Below are 23424 nucleotides of genomic sequence, written 5' to 3' on the forward strand. Positions count from 1 at the left end.
TCGCCAAATTATATTGAAATCGTGGTAGTGTAAGGTATCATATAGTCAACTTCGCCCGACTTTGGTGATTTCCTTACTGTTGTTTTTTTTTTTAATTTTCACTTCAACCGCGTCAAAAGGAAGCTGACATCTAGAAGCAAAAAATAGGTGGTTTTTGAATTTTTGCTCTAATCCAGATTTGTCTAAAAGCTATTGTGTGATTGATTGTAGTACTCATGACTTCGCATGTTTGCTTGAAAAACTCGAGAATATAACCTTCATAGGATTAGAACAATCCACTCACAAGGTAGACATTTTTGTGCGTAAATTAAAAAAACCTATTTTTTGGTTTAAATTTTACAATTGTCATACTTATAACGATTTCGTCCCCGATATATAAGTACAGACAGTCGCATCTGTTTAAATTTGCACTACTTCAAACAGAGCTTTGAAATTGGGCACAGAATTCAATTCAACATGAAATGTGATATAATTAGATAAATGTAGCTATAAGTCTAAAAATTGTTTGAATTCCGCACACCTGTGAAATTATTGCTTATTGCAAAATAATCACGGGCAAAATAATTAATCCCTTCCATTTGAAAGTTTTTTCTGTTTGTCCGTGCAAGATTTTCGTTTCAAAAATCCTCTCAAGAACAATACCGTTCTATATCAGAAGATTTGTCATCAATATTTGTTATCGGAAGTTCTGACAAGTTGGTGGTGGCTTAGGACGATGAGGTTCAAATCCCAGTCTAGTTCATGCTGAAATTATTTTATTTTTTCCTTATTAAGGCGAAGGTCATTTTATCGTGATATTTGAATTAATTATCTTTCGAGTTGAGCTCTTATGGCATTTTCATTGAAACTTACCACATATGAAAATTATTTTATGAACATTTTTTTGAAAAATTAAAGAAAAATATGTTTTGGTAATATTTTTTTAAAACGTTTTGCAATATAAAACGTAAACAATTGCAGCCGAAGAATACACGATTAATGAGTGCTTCTGAAATAAATCACTTCAGAGAAAACAAAAATTATTTCTTTTCTAAACAAATGTTCCAAAAAATAAACAACTCGATATTACACAGAGCGCTGGATATAAATTCAAAATTTACCACCTTTTAAATTTATACACCGCTGGAGAACCCGAACGCATTTAAAACAAATGCCAAGATAACAAAAACAATGTAAATTTACAATATCCATTGAATAAATAATGCAATAAATTTAAATTTAATGTAAATTATTTGTTTAGCAGAAAGTGTCTGTGGTTGCGCAGATATTATAAAATAAAATGTTTACATATTTTGTTTTTGCACAGAAAAGAAAAAAAGATCGGAAAGAACACATCTGGGATCTTGAAAAATGGCAAGTAAATGAAAAACAAGAAGAATAAGTAAAATAATACACAATTATGTTTGTTGAATGTTTTCTTGTTGTTTTATAAAATACACAAACAGATGGAACAGATGAGACGAAGATATCCCCACCACAAAGAAAAAAGAAAATCCCCACCAAACAATAATATCACCACCGTGCTAGACATTCGTTTTTTTGTTCACATTTTCACTTTTTCGTTCTGCATGTTTTGCTTTTTTCTTCGACAAAATTTTGTAGGTTATTTTTAGATTCGTTTTTCTTTTCATTTTTTCTTGTTTCAAATATGAACAAATTTTCCAAATTATATTTCCGTTGAAAATTTCCCAGTGACCGATATTTTCATTTTCAATATTCTATCACATATTCTATTTTAAAGACTTTTATTAATTTTTTATTTGATAGATTTGTGACACTTGTGTTCTAAAAACAAAACTCACTTCAGATATTTCTCCACTTATTTCTTGTATATTTTTATAATTATGTAAATTGCGGCAAAAATTAATACAAAAATTAAAAATTAATTTCTTAAAAGGAAACTAAAAACTCAAAATCGTTTCGAACTAAAACTGCAAACCGAAAAATATAGGAAGAACAAACGAAAAAAATAAAACCGAAGCGCGTTTATCGGAAAATGAAAATTTTTCACTTTCAAACCCCAAAAAGAAACTGAAATATTCTTTTGAATATCGTACAGATTTTGGTCAATGAGAGAGCATGGCGAGACACAGACACCGAAAAAAAAGTTGCGCCGAGATGGTGATCGTGCATAGCAAACAATGAGAGCAGGAAAAAAAGCTTTCAAAGTTCATAGGCAAAAGAAAGCTATTTGGCGGCGATTAAATTTGTGATACATAGAAGTTTGAAATTAATGTTAACTAACACCTGTTACCAAACCAACAAAAACATAGGTGCAGTTTTTCTCTTAGTGATAGGGGATTTTTAAAGGATTTAACGAAAATTTTAACCTAGTCCGGTCAAAAAAAAAAAAAAAAAAAAAAAAAAAAAAAAATCATAAAAATAGTGTCAAGTATGAAAAACTCCCACAAAGCAAAATTTTCTTGAAAAGTTAAAAAAAGTCCTCATCCATCTCATAAATGTTAAACAAATTATTGTAGCCAATTCGAGATATGAACCTTAAAAATTATTTCTTTTGACATTAATGCCCCATATCTTTCGTGGCTTATAAAAGCAAAAGTGCATGACTTTGGGAGAAAATACGCTTAACACTGCTTTCGAATTAAAAAAATTACACACTGTGTAATTGAATTTCCATAAAGCTAACGGTGGACTTATCAAGCCTTTATAGTGATCCTTTAGAAGTCGTTCCACTACAATCTTAACCTTTGTTCCTAATGATCCTCCGATTTAAACAGATTTCTATAGAAGCGCCGAGATACATTTAAGATTTTTTAGCGCTCCACCTATTTTTAGTGAGAAATTATAGAGCTCGGACGTCTATGAAGCTTCTCCTAATCTCAGGACCGTCACAGACAGCCAACATATACTGATTGATTATATATAGATTTTCTGTAATCACCTGAAGCGAATGTAAGCTCAAAAGTATATCATCCTCATCAAGCGCCGCTGCCGTAAATGACAGCTACTTCACTCTGTGACATTTGAAGGAAAGGTTAGAGGGATTAAATGTTTTAGGAAGAGATGAAAATGGTGTTTCAATAGCTTGCCTTGTAGCGTGGTGCGCTAAATCCTTCTCTTTGCAGCCATTTCAGACCTTTGGCAAGGAAAGCTGATTTTTTGCCTCAGTTACGCAAAAGGTTGGGTGGTATTTTCAGCGGCATAGTAAGTGGTCAATTGTCTCGATCTATCTACATATTTGTATAGTCTACAGTAGTGAGTAGTCGTTTCGCCTGATTATGATTATAGCTATCCACCAACGGTTTGCTTTGCAAAATTTTTTTTATTTCAAAAATTTATTTCCCGAAGGGGAAATATGCACTTTAAAACAATAAAAAATGTACCTTACCGAAATAATCGTTTTAGAAGTTACGAAGTTCTTCGGCAATTTACACATAGGCTCGGGTGTACTTACTAACTAACGCGCTGTCATAAGTTGCCAATATTTTGAATACATTTACAGTGTATACCTTAAGTATGTTTCGGCGAAATCTGTTTCTTTGAAGTCGAATTAGACCTGTCCGTCCCTCTATCGGATGTAACGTCCGAAATGTGGCCTCGTAATATTTTAATAATACTTAGTTCAAGTTTGAAAATGGGCCCAATCGGTCCCCAACTACCAGTGCCTCTTTTAAAGTTCAACATTTTCCTAAAATGGTTCGCACGATAAATCTTATGGTCCAACATATTTTCTCGTATTACATATTTCTCCCAAACATAGATCAAACTCGAATACCTCCTACACAAAATTTCAATTGTTTTCAGGGGCAAGTCCATTCTTCCTGCAGGAATCAACTAAAATGACTGATGAACACAATTTCTTACAAAATGAGTATCCGATTTTACCAAAGCACAATGGTCCCAAATCCTAATTTTCTGGCCAAAACTATTTCAACGTCCATTTTGTATTGAAATTAATTATTATTTATAATAAATGTGTACAAACAGCAGTTCTTACGTCTTACAGACCAAAATGACCAAAAACTGCCAACATTTGTTGTTCCGTTGTGTGGGGTCTAAACCAAAACATTGACCAATGTTAATAATTTTTGGTACGAAGGATTCATATCTTCCAAGAGGTCAAAATACCAAATTTCAGCCGAATCGGTCATAAAGTGTCGCTAAAATCCACAAAATATCTAAAATCGGACGGTACTTTTATGTGGGGGCAATGACAAAAAATTGACCTATTTTCAAAAAATTATACATACTTGTTTTCTACACTCTGAAATCCTTAAATATGAATTTGAAGGAAAATCGGTTGATAGATGTGGGTATTACCGTTCTATTTCAATTGGATACTACGTACAGTCACAACAGGTATTTACAAAAAATTCTCCCATCTTTAAATAGAAAAATCCACTTTATTTTAACTGTGGCAAATTTGAGCACGATTTGACTTCTGAATTTATTAGTACAAACCCCCTGCTATCTTTCAAATTCGATTTGTGGGTGGACATATTTGGAAATTTTTTTAAAAGTTTAAGTATATTTAAAAAATATTTGTAAAAATAATTTTTAATATATATAAAAACATTGATTTTATTACGCTAATTTTACATATTTCATCGTTCTTTTTGTAAATATTATGAAAGCACTCATTAACAGCTTCCCGATTCATAATAACTTTTGTTTCACTTCTGTACATTTATGCAGCGACGCAGTACAACAAAATTGTATATTTTACAGCACAAAGTCTGTTTTATTTTTACATAAAAAAGTATCAATTTGGTACTGCGCCAATCAACAAATACTAACGTTATTTACAAAAACTAATTATTTTCAGATGACTTGATGTGTTTTTTATTATTCTGTGCAAAAAAAGTTAAAATTTCGAAACATCAAAAAAAGGGTTTTGGCCAAAAATGTCCTGATTGAAACCTATGTGCCTTGTTAAAATAATAATCAATCAAATCAATTTATGAATACAAACATGTAGGTGGGTACTATACATCGTATGAATACTGCCGCTACGTATACGACATAAGGGCTTCACATGGAAATATTTGTTTTGAAACGTAGCATAATGGATGAATGTTTGGGACTTCGGTAGACTCCTAATTATACACTTTCATACGGGCAAAATGTGCCTCATCGAAATAATGGTTTTAGACCCCAAGTATGTTTGGACGAAATGTGTTTCAGACAATTTGGAGTCGATTGAGCAATGTCCGTCCGTCTGTCTGTCTGGCTGGCTGGAGCGCACGATAACTCTCGAACGGATGAAACGATTCGGTTCAAATTTTGTCTTTCGTAATATTTTGCCCAAACTTATTTTAAGTTCGAAGATGGGCTATATCGTTCCACTCCTTCTGGTACCTCCACCACAAAAGTTGGAAAAATTTGTGCGAACGATAACTCTTGAAGGAGTAACCGATTTGGTCCAAACTTTGCCTATTGTGAAATGTGTACTAGACTTAGATAAGGTTTTAATATAGACTCAATCGGTCCACTCCTTCGGGTACCTCCCACCCAAAATTTCGGAAAAATTCAGTTTAGGGCTATCTCTCGAATCGCTTTGATTTTTGCTTTAGCGACATGTATTTACTGCCCTCCATGCGACAGTACAAGTTTTATCCATTCTTCCTGAGAAAATAGCCTGAAAGTTACAAAAAACCCCTATTACACCGTGTATAGTGTTTGGAGCGCAAGATAACTCTTGAACGGATCTGCCGATTCGGTTCAAAATTTGGCCTTAGTAATATTTTGTCCAAACATAGTTTAAGTTCGAAGATAAGCCATACCGGTCTACTGCTTCAAGTACCTCCCCCACAAAAGTTCAAAAAAATTTCGGAAAAATTATGCGCACGATAACTCATGAAGAGAGTGGCCGATTTGGTCCATACTTTACACATCCTAATATATCTACCAGATATAGATCAGGTTCGAATATGGACTATATTTGTCCACTCCATCCGGTACCTCTCGCACAAAATTTCGGATAAGTTCACTTTAAGACCTGACATCGAATCACTTTGATTTTTGTTAAAGCAACTTGCATTCGCTGCCTCAATTACGACGGCAAAAGTTTTTTAGGGGCCATTTCCATACTTCTTGAGCAAAACTTCTGATCTTTAATCCCTATCAAAATCTTTGAAACCCCCTAAATACCTACGGATTTTGGAAAAAAGTTGTTTCAATATACACAGGCTGAGGGTATACCTCTGTCGGCGAAGCCTACTGATACTTTTTTACTTGTTTTCATTGTACCTCTCATAACAACTCGAATGATAATCAATTCAAATATCACTATAAAATGGACTCCGCTATAAAGGCCTGGGTACATAAGCTGCCTCGCCTTGTTGCCTTGCTTTCCTGCTTCATTTCTAACAAACATAAAAGAATAAAGAAGAAAGAAGAAAGGGCAACCTAGTTCGAATTGGCTCGGCCTTATTTATTTTTTAAATTAAAATTATTTTTTTTTTTTCAAAATGATTTAAAACCCGAGTAAATTATGAAAGTAGAACTAAAAATGTGAGACACGTTTATCGGCGTTTTATAGTTTATATCGGGAAGTAATCTCAGTAGGCGAGGCAAGTTCCGCCCATTTCTATTTTTTTCGAAATATTCCATTTAAGATATCTTGAAATCCTTAGATATATAGAGTCTTTAGCAACTTTACAGACAAGAGTGCGAGGAATATTTTTGTTAAAAATGTTAACCCTCATTAGAGAGGTCTTTTTGGCCCCTGTTCCAAAATTGTTTAAAACGTCTGCCTTTAAAGTGTGGTCGTATTAATATGTTCTACAAAATTAAAAAAAGTCTCCAAAGAAAAGAAATTTGTATTTATATTATATATTATTAAAATAAATGGATAGTTTAAGGGTACGTATGTGGTAGTTGTGAATGGTATACAATGTTTGGTTCTGACCCGATTATAGCCCTGCTTAATTCTTTACCATAGTATTTTTTGTTGGTTGAACTACAAATTCTGAAGAATGCTATATAATAAATGGCATTTGGTTTTTCTTTATACATTATCAGTAGTGGGATTCTCTAAGGCGGTTTTTGGTTACCGACAAAAATCGGTAAAATAAAAACGCAAAATTATGAATGAAAAGTTCAAATGAAAGTTGACAACACCGTTGCTATCGGTAATACTTATTTTGGTTGCTACCTTACCGACAATCTTCGTTAATTAACGAAGTTATAAAAATTTTAATTTTACCAATTGTTGTCGATTACCAAAAAATGCGTTAGAGAATCCCACTACAGATCAGATGTTCTGATCAGATCATCTGTTTTTTTTCGTAACAGCATATACAACATATTTCATCTAACTGCAAGTTTCCGCTCCCATTTCCTTTCTGACGCCGGCAAATAATACATTTGAACGCCAACGATAGCTTGTGGCACAAGTGAGAACATGACATACTCAGTGCGCCGCCTCCAAGAGATGAATTAACAACAAGAAATATGACGTTATGCTAGCAATGTTTATTTAAGCAACTCAGCAACAAGAGACTACCACAATTATGTTTTATGTTGAATGAGGTTTGTTCGTTCTCATGAACTTATACTATACTAACATATGTTGGAATAAATATTGCAAAATATTCCTAAAAAAATAAACAAATTGGAGATAATTTGAATTTGTAATAAGATTTTATGCCCACGTTAAAAATAAATTAAATTATAATTTTTATGCATTTTTCTATTTTTTGTTATTTATGATTATGCATTACATTGTATTTTAGCCAAGTTCTTTCTTTTGTTTGTTTTTCTTTTGGCTCCAATGCGTTACGACGTGTGGCAAGATTGAGTAGTTGTTGTTTGTTGGCAACAGCTTGTTTGGATTGCATCACGTATATATGTATGTACAAATGTAAAAATCATTCATAGAACATCAACTACAGAGCATCCGTATCATCTGCAGCACAGCTTTAGCAAGAATACCTCATCACTGACGTCATTTGACCAACTTTGTTGTCAAGTTTCTGTATCTTTTCTTATTGCTTTTTCTGATTTGTTTTTCACTTCAATTTCAATTGAAACTATTTGATTTGTAATTGCTTGCGGGGTTTTTTAGAATTAAAAACTAATGGGAAAAAGCAGAAAGAAAATAGATCTGCTGATTATTCTAAACACTCATAGATGAGTATGAATGTAGATTTGTGTATGTGTAAGTAGTGGTGCATGTTCATATATATGTAGGTTCGAATGTAATATATACTTAGTAGCAATGTCTTGTTCCCTGTTGACTCTTTATAATCAAATGCCAAATTCCTACAAATGTAAAGACACGGCCTTTTGTTGTTTTGAGTGATAGAAAACATTTTGGCCGATGCGACCGCCCGTCAAGACATTGTTCAGCTGGCTGCAACAACAGCTTTTAACACTTTGCAAACGAAAAATAATTAGTTAAAATCGTTAGTTTTTTATGTTAAACAAAAAAGTTATTTCAACTTGGGAAAATTGATGAATGAATGAATTATTACGTGAGGTCAATATTTATGCTCCCGGTTGAGTACAGCTTTTGGGGTTCATGACGAAAAAATGTATATCATTGTAGAAGGTATTTCACCTTTGTATGGGTTTTTAGAGCTCTTGGACCATTATGTGTGAAAGCTTGGACTTGCCCACGAAACACATTATATCGTTGTAAACAGGACCACAAGGAATACCTGCGGTACAAATTTCAAAACGATTCTCAAACAGCCCTTATGCTGTACTTAAGCGAAATTTTTGAACTTTTGTGAGGGAGGTACCCGAAGGTACCTTTCTTGGAACTTGATTTATCTTTAGAAGACATTTTCAATGTGTAAAGTTTTGGCCAAATGGAATACTTAGTTCGTAAGTTATCGTGCTGAATGGTCATGCTGCTTTAGTCCGACAGGGGTTTTTATGTTTTTAGGCAATTATCTCAGGAAGTATTGCATTTTATCCCGAAAAATTGTAATGTCGTAAAAAGGGCCGCGAAGACAAACTATTGCATAAATTTCAAAACTATCCGACAGACAGCTGGTCCTAATCTGCACTTTTGCTAAAATTTTTCAAATTTTTTGTATAAGATGTCTGATAAAGAGGAAAGATATGCGATCCTGATTTATGTCTGGAAGAAATATTACGATGTACAAAGTTTGGACTAAATCGGTTTTTTCGATATGGACCGGAATGGTCCATCTTCGGACTTGATCTAAGTTTGGACAAAACCATTATGGCTGAGGTTATAAAAATTCCCAAGCAGACCCAATTATAGAGCATTTGCTTAAATTTTGACTTTTTCCTCCATTTTTGTAACACAGATTGTCTTAAAAGTTTAAAATTTAAATTTAAAACATTCCATATGTTTTAGCTATTTAAAATTCAAAACTGATGTTCACTTGCTTTTCTTTAAACGTCTGCACAACAAATTGAAATGCAAATTTCATATTCAAACGGACATTGACATTTGATGTAATAGAATGTATGCCAATATGTTTTTTGTTCGCATGCTTGGACAGATAGGCAGCTTGCGTGCCACCACATTTTGTATAACGCATTAAAGAGAAGAAAAAAAAAACTAACAACGAACAAACAAACCCAATTCGTGGCACATGAAATTATTTAAAAATCAAAACAAAAGCAAAGAAAAATGCTACTAGTTACAGTATTTAAATTCAACTAAAAAGACATCATACACATTTCAATTTAATATTAAAAATATTTTATATTTTGAATATTGAATTGAGAAAGTGTAATAAATGAAATGTAAACCTTACTTGGTTTGTTTATTACACTATGCAACAAAATGGAGCTCGACGTCTGGGGGTGGAAAATTCCTTTTGGGGGTGAAAGCCCTTGATAAGTACATTCAGAACCCCAAAGGGCAGATCCGCCATAAGTCGAACTTTGGAGATATGGTGTGATGAATTTTTCCCATTAGAAATTTTTAATTTACTGTGGTTTTTATCTCCCTTTTTCTTCTTTTATTTTCAAAAAATTGCATAGCTATGGTGTAATTACTTGTTCAAATACAATATTCAATTTTATTTATTTGCACATATGTTGCATTGTGTGGTTACTTATTGATTTGGTCATCCATCAATTGATTGCTCGCTTGTTTTGGTTTTTACGCCACGCATTTCCAAGCATCTCCAGCAGTCGATATATGCGAAGTAAGTATTTAATTTCAGTGATTTTTGCATCCGTAATATGGTTTTGCATTTCATTGCAATATTTGTTATGAAATATCGCATAATTGTGGAATTGAAAGATCAAATTTCTTAGAGGGTTACAATTGATTAGGATAGGCGGCCAGTAATTTGAAAAGAATTGATTTGAACTTTTAAGTTTTAAGCATATTTAAATTAAAAAGACGTATCTAATTATAGCAAATATTTCCCTGGTATTCAACAGATTTTTCTCTTTTCAGATTTGACTGTGAATTCTCATATGGAGATTGGGGTAGTTTGATTAAAACTTCTTCAACACCGAAAACGATTTTTTTACTTTATTAAAAGCCGAAATTGTGTAGTTGGTGAAATGAATATGGATAATGTCCAGAACGACATTCATCCCAATATCTATATGGCAAATACAAATATGAATATGGTAAACAACTTAAATATTTGATGAAATTAAATATTTTGCTGAAATCCTCCTAGTCTGATATCTGAAGTTTAGAAGTAGTTTACCTTTCCGAGTCAAAACAACCTCAACAACATTAGTAGGATTTTATAAGCTGTGATGAAGACAGATTTTGAAGTGAATTCATATGTAACCTACTTCCATAAGAATCGATTGGCTTTGTTGAAAGCTAAATACCCACAGCCTTTGTATGCACTATGAACAGATCCCTAATTAAAAAAATAAATTGCATTTTCGTAGTTGACGAGAGGCGTATTGGAAGTTTCCAAAGTGAATCTATAATGAATTATCGGGAATTCGTTAAGAATTTTCGTTCACCCAACAAAACATATTGTCGAAAAGAATAAAGCAGGGGCTTTGTTTGGACCGTGTTATATCATTCACCGTCATACTGTCATGTTTTTTTAATTTTAAGTGAAAGCTTAAGCTGAAATATTCGTCATTACAACGAAGAAACCACATGTTACATGTACATAAATGTGAGATGTTCTACCTTGCTCTAATATATGTATGTATGAGGAGAACCTAAAGAGCACAAAAAGATTTGATCCCTAAATACTATCTGACCATCACATGCTCCTCTCTGGGTCATACACTTCCACAACAATGGCACACATCTAGTCTATGATTGAAACAATTATGCATTCAAAATTAAAATTTGGAATAATTTAACACGACAGGAAAAAATTCCTTGTGAAGTCATTAGGTCGTATACGGAGCGTCAGTATTCATGCGACCCATGGTACACTTAAACTAATAATAAAAAAGTAAAAAGAAATCATTTAGCATTGCCGACATACTACGCAAATAAACAATAAGGTGACAAATGATGTTTTGGAAGATCTCAGCGTAAATATTTAGGCGTTTGTAGGATAGGAGGCGGTGGGCCTACTTATTCCACTTATAGACCCAATAAAACCAGTCTATACCAAACAAAAAAACACAATCCTTCTTATATTTGAAGAGTGCAAGGATTTTTGGGCATTTTCGGAAAAAGTATGAAGAATCAAATTATTGTTTTGTAACAAATACCCCAAAGAATACTAAACATTACTGCGAGAGTGTGTGGCTCTAAATATTGGGACACTTCATGGCCCATATCTCTGGAAGTATTGGCTCTAGCAAAGCAGCAAAGCACATATAATGTATAATGTTGTAATGATCACAACGATTACTAAAATCTCAACTGGATTCGACAACGTTTGCGGAAGGGGTCTTGCAGGTATGGACCGATACTGTCTATATTGGTTCTGAATCTAATTTTGGGATTTTTTACGATAAGTATGGTGCCTACGAATAATTTTAGTTGTTTACCCTAAGATTTTTCAGAGCTTTTGGGTCATTATGTCGAGAAGCACGGACTAGCAAATGAAAAAATATATCGTTTTAATCAGAATCACAAGGACTAGCTACCTTCGATAAAGGTTCCAAAACAACTCTGAAACAGCCGTTAAACTGCACTAAAACGAAAATTTTGAATTTCTGTTGGGAAGGTACCGGAAGGAAGTAGTCCAATATTCTCCATCGTCGAACTTAATCTAAGTTTGAGACAAATATTACGATGTGCACGGTTTCGACTTATGTCAGTCACCAGGATCAAAAGGATCCAAGACTTGTCATTAAACTGTACTTTTGTGAGGGGGTACCCGACATAGTCTATGGGCCATTATTATATGTTTACTTTTACTATTGGATGGATTTGAAAACACAAAAAAAATTTTGGAGGCATTAAATGTATAATTTTCACATTAAACAAGTAAAAAAGTATCAGTCAGCATTGCTGATAGAGGTATACCAACAGCCTATATAAATTGACACATTTTTTCTCAAAAACTTATGAGTTTAGGGGGGTTTCAAAATTATTGGCGTATGAACCAACAAAAGTGTGGATTAGGATTATGGGCCATTTTTGAAAGTAAATTGGTTGTTCCGTTCAAGAGATATTGTGAATACCATTTTAGAGACAATTTTAAATATTGGGGGGAAGCACCGGAAGTTGGGAACCGGTATTGCCCATCTTCGAACTGAAACTAAGTTTGGACAAAATATGACGAAGGCCAAATTTTGGACCAAATCGGTTGATCAGTTCGAGAGTTTTTGTGCTCTCCAGCCACTACGTATGGTGACATAGAGGGTTTCGGGCTGTTTTCTGAAGAAGTATGGACTTGCCCCTGAAAAAAAAACTTTTTCCATCGCATTTGAAGCAGCAAATGCAAGTTGCTTCAACAAAAATCAAAGTGTTCTGAGAGCAGGTCTTAAAGTAAACTTATCCGAAATTTTTTGTGGGAGTTACCCGAAGTAGTTAACAAATATAGTTCATATTCAAACCACATCTATATCTGGTAGATATATTAGAATGTGTAAAGTATGGACCAAATCGGTTACTCCCTTCAATTTTTCCGAACATTTCTGAACTTTGGTGGGGGAGGTACCTGGAGGAATGGCTTGTCTTCGAACTTAAGCTAAGTTTAGAGTGATCGTGCGCACAAATTTACGGACATTTTTTTGGACGAAATATTCCGAAGGCCAAACTTTGGACCAAATCGGTTCATCCGTTCGAGAGTTATCGTGCGCACCAGCCAGACAAACGGACGGACATTGCCAAATCGACTCCAAATTGTCTGAAACGGATTTCGTCCAAACATACTTGGGATCTAAAACCATTATTCCGATGAGGCACATTTTGCCCGTATGAAAGTCTATATACCCTTGTTAGCTTAACTGAAACCTAATGATCACTTTTAACTTTAAGTTAGTCAGAACGCTATAAATCTGAACGTAAAATCCAAACAATAACAAAAAAAGAAATATTACTATATATATTGTATGAAAGAAATATTACGATGCGCAAAATCGGACTAATTCGGTTTGTTCGGCTTGGGTTAAAATGTAAAGTCCAGTTGTGACGACCCTTAAGTCTAGGGTTTCTCCCTTTTAGAGGCCAAATGAGATGAAATGCGATGTTGTCACTTCTTTCCTTTTTGCTAGAGGTGGAGGAACTGGCCTATGGTGTTCGGGAGCGACGAGGTCGATTGATGAAAATCGGTAATGAAGATGTTGGTCGATGACAATATTTGTTGATGATCGGGAGTGAAGAAGTTGGTTGATTCCACGATTTAGTAATAATCGGAAACGTGTTGATTTCTTGATTGGCGATGATATTAAGGGGTTCGGGAGCTCGGCAGATGACAATATGATACGACTATTGTAATGACAAACTGATACAACCATAATTACTGATACTCGTACAAAGTACTAGGTACATTTATGAACAGAGAACCAACGTTCCTGTGAGTGACAGAAACCGACGTCTCTACCTAGCCTATATCGAAGTATATGAGAAATTAGAGATGAATGCAATTGAGCAAACAATGCCATCGTTGAGCAATCTTGTTATTTGCGAGTCCAATGCAGATACGGCTGGAAGTACTTGTAGTCAGAAGAAGTACTGGTAGTCACATACCTGTTATAAGTCGCCTCCGACAGCCAAAAGTGTCAAATTTTGCAACGCTGCAAAATTAAAACGTGGTATTTAAACTTTGGGGGCAACAAAGAAAAAGATCAGTGCGTTTCAAAATCTTTTTTATGTTCTGCATAAAGGACAAATGTGCGAAAAATGCTACCTAATATTTTATGGAATAAACAGGCGTGCCTTAAGGCAGACGTGAACGCGTCTTTACGAAAACGGCGATCACAATTCTCACGAACACTTACGCTCAGTCGTTTAGTCGTTGTTGAAAAGGCAACGGATTATCATGCACGTGGATGTACACATTATCTGCTTTGATATTTATTAAAATTTTTGTTTTTAATTAAAATTACACCTTTTAACACATTTAACAATGAAAAAAACTAATAAAACCGAAACTTAATATATTTTATTTAATTTTGATTTTTCAAAATAGTCTGGCTTAATCCCTTTTGTTGTTTTAATATTTAAAACAACAAGTTTATTAGTGGAGAAGGTTTGGCATTGTTCGCCAAGGGGTAAGGCAAGGAAGACTAGTTTCGATCCACGCCACTGGATCTCATCAGTTCCCTTTGTTTCTTGTTTGTGGATATTCTCCACCGAAGTTATTTTTCAATAACTTCTTCAACAAGGAACTTTTTATACCCAAACATCAATCGTCAGCTCGAAGTATAAACGTAAACAAAGAAAACCTTTCAATGAGAAGTTTTTCTTTGGTAACCTAACACAACTCTGACGAAAGTGTTTACGAAACAAAGCAAACCTTCTTCCACTCGTATGTGTCGTTGATTTTTCAACAAATGCACATACCCAAATGCTGTTTGGTAGCTTATATACCAACAACACACAAAACCGTGCCAGTGTTTCTCAAATAGAACATTGGTGGCGTTTATTTAATTGGGATAGCTGTTACAATTTTGATTTTTCAAAATAGTCTGGCTTAATCCCTTTTGTTGTTTTAATATTTAAAACAACAAGTTTATTAGTGGAGAAGGTTTGGCATTGTTCGCCAAGGGGTAAGGCAAGGAAGACTAGTTTCGATCCACGCCACTGGATCTCATCAGTTCCCTTTGTTTCTTGTTTGTGGATATTCTCCACCGAAGTTATTTTTCAATAACTTCTTCAACAAGGAACTTTTTATACCCAAACATAAAAACTTCTCATTGAAAGGTTTTCTTTGTTTACGTTTATACTTCGAGCTGACGATTGATGTTTGGGTATAAAAAGTTCCTTGTTGAAGAAGTTATTGAAAAATAACTTCGGTGGAGAATATCCACAAACAAGAAACAAAGGGAACTGATGAGATCCAGTGGCGTGGATCGAAACTAGTCTTCCTTGCCTTACCCCTTGGCGAACAATGCCAAACCTTCTCCACTAATAAACTTGTTGTTTTAAATATTAAAACAACAAAAGGGATTAAGCCAGACTATTTTGAAAAATCAAAATTGTAACAGCTATCCCAATTAAATAAACGCCACCAATGTTCTATTTTATTTAATCTTAGAAAAATTCGGTTCTCTTTTCCATACAATCACCCAGAATAGCATGCTCCTCGTGTGCACCTCTGTCTTAAGGCTTCTTATTAGGAAGATTTTTTATCCCATTACATCGGTTGAAAATGTTATAAAACCCCTTCAAAGAGTATTCGAAGTCATTTTATAGGGCCCTACAAATGAAAAACGTTTTGCTCAATCCCGTCAAAACTTGAACTTATAAGAAGCATTTATGTTAAGTTCTGTAAAACCGGTATGCAACAATATTTAATTCGCTTCTATTTAAGGGTCAAAAGATCATTTTAACGGCATTAAATTAAAAAAATAACACCCCAACTTCATACTAGCACTCTGCGTCACAAAAGTCACACCATATCCAGTCAACTTTCATAATTCTCTCATTAAAACAATTATTCTAGTTTTTTTCATGTGAAAAATTAAATTTAATTGCAGACAACAGATAGCCTAGCCATATTTAAATATGGCCCGTACAAAAAACAACAAAGCGAAAGAGAGGAAAAATACAGGGAAAAAACTGAAACAAATTTTAATGATGCAATCAGTTGACCTGATTTGGCCTAAAAACATCACTGAAAACTGAAAACAAGCAGAAACAGAAACAATCTTCCGGTGTTGTCTTTTTTTGTTAACGGTTTGTTTTCATGCAAATTGTGTTGCTGTAGTTGTGTGTTCTCTTCATATTTTTTTCTTTTGAGACGGCAGAAGACATTCATATTCTCAACGAACCATAGGGAAATTATGTATGTTAATTTTAGCCACAAACAGGCTTCTGAACGAAAAATTCTCAAAGCATTTTGAAAGAGGCGATATTATCAGTGCCCCACACACAGACACAAACAAAAATTAACATAAAGAGAAATTTGTATTTCATTATTTTGGCTTTTCTTTTTGGTTTTTGGGAAAATTAAATTGTTTAGTTTCGGGATTTCAACAGATGCTTGTAATACATCAAGATTGCAATTGTTCGGAATTGTTTACATATATAAACGAAAAAATGTGTAAAACCATAAACAGTCCAGTTGGCAAATGTGAAATTTTGCTATGGAAAATGTTAGAAAAACAATGCACTAAAGTAGCGTTGAGTACAGCTATGTTTATGGAAAATAATTGAAGGTGTTGCAATAACAATTCTTATTGATGAAAATCAAATCACACAATGGTCATATCCCCATTCATTGATTGTTGGTATAGGCCAATAAACATTAATGTTTATTTGGAAAGAATTTCATGTTATAGGCTGCTCAACGATTTGTATGTTTCATGGTATGTCTGCTGATTTCATGTAGCATAAATAATAAACTATTTCCTTTCAGATTTGTTGTATACAGCAAGTCAGGTGGCTGAAAGTCATAGTAGACGAAATAGAATATTTTTATTGTAATTATTCAAACTCCTAAAATTTATGGAGTCCAGAACTCAAGGAAGACTCATCTTGTGGTGTATTTTTTGATTTCAGTCTTCAGTAAAAGTATTATAGAACCTCTCCGAAAAAATCTGTGACAAAGGAGGTGGAAGTTTATAAGTACACATTTCAGGTAGTGAACGACATAATGTACTTCGAAATCGCTATCACCATTCGTTTTGACATAAAAATAATAATACCCAACCTTTATGCTAACGAGACTATATACACTTTGATACGATCAAAAATTTCCGTCATCGAAAAAATTGTTTTGTACCCCAAGTGTGTTTGGACGAAATCTGTTTCAGACAATTTGCAGTCGATTTACTCATATCCGTCTGTCTGGCTAGTGCGCACGGCAACTCTCAAACGGATCAACTGAAATATCCGCTTGTGGAAAACCACAATAGCAATATTATATTTTTTACTATCAAAAGAAGTGACTCCATCACACTGCGTGTATGAGAGTTGACTCGGAGGAATCTTCGACCAGGGACCGTCACCTCAACATCTATTATGTGTTTGTGTTCGTGTATATTTTCACCATTGGAGCAGCAATGTATAACGGAATGCCTGCTCCGTGTTCTTTTAGTGCAAGTCGGGAACAGAAAACAAAAATATGAGCCATGGATCTGTTCCGTTTGCCAGAACCACATCCACACATGTCAACATCGGTAAGATGCAATGGATGTAGGAAATGAATCGTCGGAATACGAGACACCGCTGCAGTCTACCAATAACAACAAACCTAGCACCTTTCACCCTATGTTTTTCCGAACATATTTTTCGACATATTTCAAAAAGTTTGAATCATGGAATGTATTGAGATGTTAGTAAAGTGTGGGACATATCTTTTGAGTTTTGGCATTCCATCCGAGGCAAAGAGCAGAGAGCGTACGGCGCTGGCCGGGCAAATTGATAGCTTCAAATTTTGCACTGCGAACGAAGACGATCCTACGAGGATAAGAAGAGATTACCACAGTTCGGTAGACATGACCATAGTGGTGTCCAGTCTGATATATGACGTGACTTGACAACCCTTCATTTGGATGAGCTCTCCTTTGAACGCCGTATTCCAACCATGGGAAAGCTGATTGACAAGATTATCTACCAATCACTGATTCAGAGAGCCGCCCTTTTCCTCTGATCCTCGGATAGCTGAGAGATGTTTACGGGACATCATCGCAGCTGCAACCGCTCTCTGCACAATTTTAGTTTATATAGCCGAAATTAGAACAAATTTCTCAGCAGAGGCCACGGTACATGAAAATGAACGTGATGAGCCCCCTCGTACGAACCCTGAAGGTCCAATATTTAGGGAATTTAAATTAAAAAAAAAAAAAAAAAAAACAGAAAAAGTGACTAGACCACCTGAACATTGGTAAATGATTGAGTAAATTGTGGGCAACGGTTAAATCATCTCGAGTCTGGGAAAGAAGGATGTTATTTTCAACGGCGTGGCAGTGCGAAAAGGTGAGCGTGTTTTTTTAAATTCAGTTTATAGATTATGGGGGTCACCCTGGTGCAGTGGTATGCACACTCGTTTTACACGCTGAATGAACGGGTTTGATTTACAGACAGGATCAACATTTTCAACGCTGACAAAAATGGTCCTCAGTGTAATGTTTGCTACATTTTCTGAGTAATTCAGCCATGTTAAACTTCTCTACAAGTGGTGTCTTAAGACAAGCAGTTCGGACTCGGCTATAAACAATAGATTATAATGTATTGGGGACACTCTTTGATATGTAAGAAGTCTCTCCTGTCCCTTCTGGGATGTTTGTGAAACAATTATATTATTATATAGTTTGTACAGCATCCCGAGAGTGATAGGGCGAAGAGGAGTGTGTTACGCCGTTTGAGATCCTTCTAAGCCGATGAGGTAACACCACAATTTACGATGGTATGTGTTATACGAAACGTTGGAGAGACAAGCATTATGCTACGTTTTGCGGGTGGTTGGATGTGTGGGACTTCGATAGACTTCTAATTTTTCATTGTTACTCTTAGGTCATAACAACTCAGCTCGAATAATCAATTAAATAAATATCACTAAAAGTTACCTTGTCCTTAATAAGGCGAAAATATAAAAGAATTATTTTTTGTAGACTGTTTGTTCTAAAGAAAGGAATAACTTCCCCGCCAAAAGATGTGCGTTATGAGACACTATTTGCCAAACACAGTCAATATTTTCATTACTCCCTCTAGAATATGTCTTATCGCACTTGACTATTCTGTTTAAAATTATTTCAATTTTTAAGTTTATGAATAAATAAAAAAGTAATCGCCCACTACTGTTAAAAATTCATGCTTATGAAGGCTATAAAACATTTTATGTGCAAGGGGTTGACAAACTATGACGTGGCCAAGAAACAAAGTAAATTTAAGAAAAAACCTCTTTAAACTTTCTATCTTGCTTCCACTGGTGTAGAAAATAATTGACGAATTAAAAAGTTGCCTTACCATATCCAAACGGTAAGACAACGTTTTAATTCGGTACCTAACTTTTCTAAGATTTACTGAGAAAGATTTTGGTGGCAGTCACTGTCAACCACAGTTAATTGTGTAACAAAACTGTTACGTTTCAGGCAACATGCAATTACACTAAGTGAAATGATTATTTATTTTTTAATTTTTTCGACGATTAGGGTGAAGATAATTATACCCTATACCACAATGTGGAAAAGGGTATAATAAGTTTGTTTTCCCAAAAATTCATGTAACGCCGCGAAATATTCGTCGTAGACCCCTCATGTGGTATACCAAACTTCATATCTCGACGAGATAAAGCGATTTAGCGATGTGTGTCCGTCCGTCCGTCCGTCCGTCTGTCCGTCCATTAAAAATTGTAATCAAGCTAGAGGCCGCAATTATGGACCGATTGTCACGAAATTTAGTATGGAGGTCGGGTTTGGACCAGAATAGAACTGATTAGTTTTTGGCGATGATCGTGAAATGTTAAAGGGATGAAATGGACCAAAAACAAAATTTTTGCTCGATTTTGTAGCCGCTCTGTAGGTCGCAATAATAGTCCGATCGGCGCGAAATTTTAAACGTAGTTTTGGTTTGAGATGAAGAAGTAGCGTGCAAGTCAACGGTATGATCGGATAATATTTAGCGGGTTAAATTGATCAAAACTTTTGTGTGAAAATTGGTAAAATTTCTAATGCACATCTTATAACAGCTAGCCCGGAAAGCTAGTGCACAGGGATAGTGGTATAGGGTATCACATGGTCGGCCCCGTCCGACTATAGTCTGTTCTTACTTGTTTTTAATTAATTTGTTTTGATTTTTTTTAATTTTATTTCTCTTATAAAATTGAACAACAGCTTTGTTAAAATCTCTTGCAGCAAGATTTGGTTATCGTCATAATATCAACCACATACCACCATTGTTCTTTGAAAATATTCTAAAAATGCATTTTCAGTGCATTTTTCCGCGAATACAAAGTGATCCATTTATAAATGAAGTAACAACAACATAACAATTGATGTTGATCATTGTGCCTGTCGTCATCATTTAGCATTACATATGTTTGTAAAGAGCTGCTGTTGGTATAGAGATTTTTTCAATTTATTTTCTTGCCATCCATCACCGACGACGACTGCTTGGCAATCTTCTCTTGGGGCCAGTAGTGCTGTGAAAATGTCTAAAAATAACCAAAGCGGCAGCACTCAGTGTTCATTCAAGATGCGTTTCTAAACATATTCACTTTAATTGGCTGTTGATCATTATCCGTAAATTAAAGACAACGACGACAGAGATTGTTGAACTTCTGAAAATAAATTATTTGAATTTTTTCTGTTGGCTGCTTAGCAGTGATTCATTGTTGTTTGTAATTGGAATGATAGGAATTTGTTGAGTATATTTATTTTGGTATATTTTAAAGTATGTTGGAATGCAGATAATATGTTCATTCAAATTTACAGCAAGAGATAAGATATGTGAACAATTTATCCCATACAAGTACACGTCCTTTTAGGATTCATTTTTATATCCTAGAGCACAACATTTGTTATTTATAGAAATAGCTCAAACAGCCCTTAAACTGTACTTGAGCGAACATTTTGAACTTTCGTGGGGAGATACCAGATCACAACAACAAATTCGGTGAGATGCAATAGATGGCAAAAGATGGTGCATCTCAGTGAGGGACTACGACAGGTACTATATTGCTGCTGTTGCTACTCCCCGCAATCCCCACAACAGCAGCCGCACTCGCAGCACTTAATACCAGCCGTTGCTGTACCAATACGTGACAATGCTTGCTTTTTTGCAATTTAATTGCAATGGACTCCAAGGTAAGATCGAGGAAATAGTGGAGTTGATAAGTCGGAAGAATATCTTTGTCGTGGAAGTGCAGGAAACCAAGCTCAACAACAACTGAAGCTTACAGTGTTGTGATGGCTACAAGGTACTGAAGAAGGACCACACTAGAAGTGGAGGTGGGGGATTAGCTTTCTTATTGCACCAGTCTATTCAATGCAGACTTATCTCGCTTCTGTCTGGCTCTAATGGCCTTTGCATGGAATGTACGGGGGTAACAATCAGGGGTGAAACTGACGAGGTAGAGTCGCCTAACGTATACATCCCACCGATGAATATCGCGCTCTTGATTTGACAAATGATGTCACTTAGTAACCCGTCGTTTCTCTTGGGTCAGACAATCTCCATATAATCGTCTTCATCAGCAGTTCACCCTACGTCAATACCTCCGAATGCTCCGCTTTCATAAATCATGGGAAAGCTAACTGACCTAGTTTCAAAGAATTCACCAAGCATTGTCCAACCCTTCGGATGTTTGGGTAGCAGAAGGGACGTTCGGACGCGTCATCACTGCTGCAGCCGCTCACGTAGTGAAACCAAACATTCCAGCAGAGGCGACGGGATTAGCAAATGATCGTGATGAGCTTCGTAGTGCCAACATCAGTGACCCCAGAATCAGGGAGCTTACACTGGAAGTTAACAGGTTAGTCGGGGAGCACAGGCGGAACAAGTGATTAAATCATCTGCAGAGTTGCAACAGTCGGAGCCAGACATAGTGAACTGCGGACAACGGTGAAGTCACTCCCGAACCCTGGAAAGAAGGAAGATAGGACCTCAGTCAAGCTTGGTGACATTGCGCTGACTGATCCGAAGAGGTGCGCAAGCGATATTAGTCGACAATTTGTCGAGCACCCTGGGAGTGACAGGGCAAAGAGAAAGGTACTGCGTTGGATTAGATCTCTCCCTGCCTTGAAAATACCACCACAATTTACAATGGATGATGTTGCGAATGTCATCACGAACACTAAAGTTCTGAACCTGTCGCTAGCCATCCACGTCGTTCCCGAAGCCTGGAAAATGGCCAGGTTGGTCCCGTTACTGAAGACAGGCAAGAGTGCCAGCATAGGTCAATCGTACAGACATATTTCTCTTTTGTCGCCCGTAGCTTAGACTCTTGAGGCTTTACTCCTTCCCAGCGTCTGAAATATCTATCCGATATCAGCATGGGTTCCGTAAGCAGCACATATTGACAACAGTACTGTATGCCATCTCCACACTTATTAGTCGAGGACACAACCAGAACAAGCCGGGCGATAGGACAGTGTTGCTGGCACTCGACTTATCAAAAACCGTTGATAAAACCTTATCAAAACCCTTTGACTACCTCCGGGCAGGCTTGAGACTTTGGATAAATAAAGACCTGTACAGTGAAACAGGGAGTTCCACAAGTTGGGGAGATATCTCCGGAACTGTTTAACCTCTACCTCTCCTGAATTCCCCCACAAGACGGTATTGATTGTATAATATACAATCTTGGCTTTAGGTACCTTTCCTGATGTCATTTGTAAAATGCTGAACTCCCATTTGACTGATCTTGTAACCTTTTTCCACGCAAGGAATATGCCAATATCCGGCACTAAATCTACGGCCGTTCTGTTCACCATAAGGGCTGCATTAAAATGGCATGTTAGCGTTTGAGGTGCTGACAATATAGGTCGTGGCAAGCTATGCGGTGCCAGTGTGGTCCGCGAATATAAGTGCAATGCGATGGATAAATGTTCAAACCTCCACAGATGTAATCGCAAATGACATATCGCGGTAGTTCTTTACGTAATTTCCGGTCCCCGGAGAACATCCGCATCAATCGCAGCTCAGGTCAGCTACCACGACAAACCAGAGTAGTGTTTGCTCAACTAGCCTCGGGATAGTGTAGCTGTCTTAATTCTTATAGTGCAAGGATTGATGACACCGTGCAAAACATCTGTCCAGCATACGGCGCAGGCCGGCACTACACGCTACACCCATTCATCAGCCCTATCAAAACTCTTAACTAACTCCAGTAGCTTTGTGGTTACAACCAATGGAAACAGCTACATTCCTAGAACTGGAGATAGACCCAGAGCAAGATTAAGCAGAAAAAATAGCCTACAAATATATCATATGCTGTTACAACAACAACTGACCTCTCAAACAGCTGATGTTGA

General features: G+C 35.8%; 1 protein-coding gene across 50 annotated transcripts in view; it reads right to left on the reverse strand.

Moving 5' to 3' along the window:
• LOC141387809 (uncharacterized) overlaps positions 1-23424 on the reverse strand; it is a 171534-nt gene that overhangs the window by 68668 nt on the left and 79442 nt on the right. For 7 of the 50 annotated variants that reach the window (XM_073958094.1, XM_073958080.1, XM_073958067.1 and 4 more), the window contains exon 1: positions 1803-2035. The exons of 29 other annotated variants lie outside the window; for them this stretch is intronic. The gene's annotated coding sequence lies outside the window, so the exon portion shown is untranslated. Of the gene's footprint in view, positions 1-1802; positions 2144-23424 lie in introns of those variants that run through there. 14 more of the 50 variants (XM_073958098.1, XM_073958087.1, XM_073958075.1 and 11 more) reach the window with 5 other exon arrangements.

Source organism: Musca autumnalis, unplaced genomic scaffold, assembly GCF_047663935.1.
Source record: "Musca autumnalis isolate F117 unplaced genomic scaffold, ASM4766393v1 scaffold_5, whole genome shotgun sequence".
Taxonomy (NCBI): Eukaryota; Metazoa; Arthropoda; class Insecta; order Diptera; family Muscidae; genus Musca; species Musca autumnalis.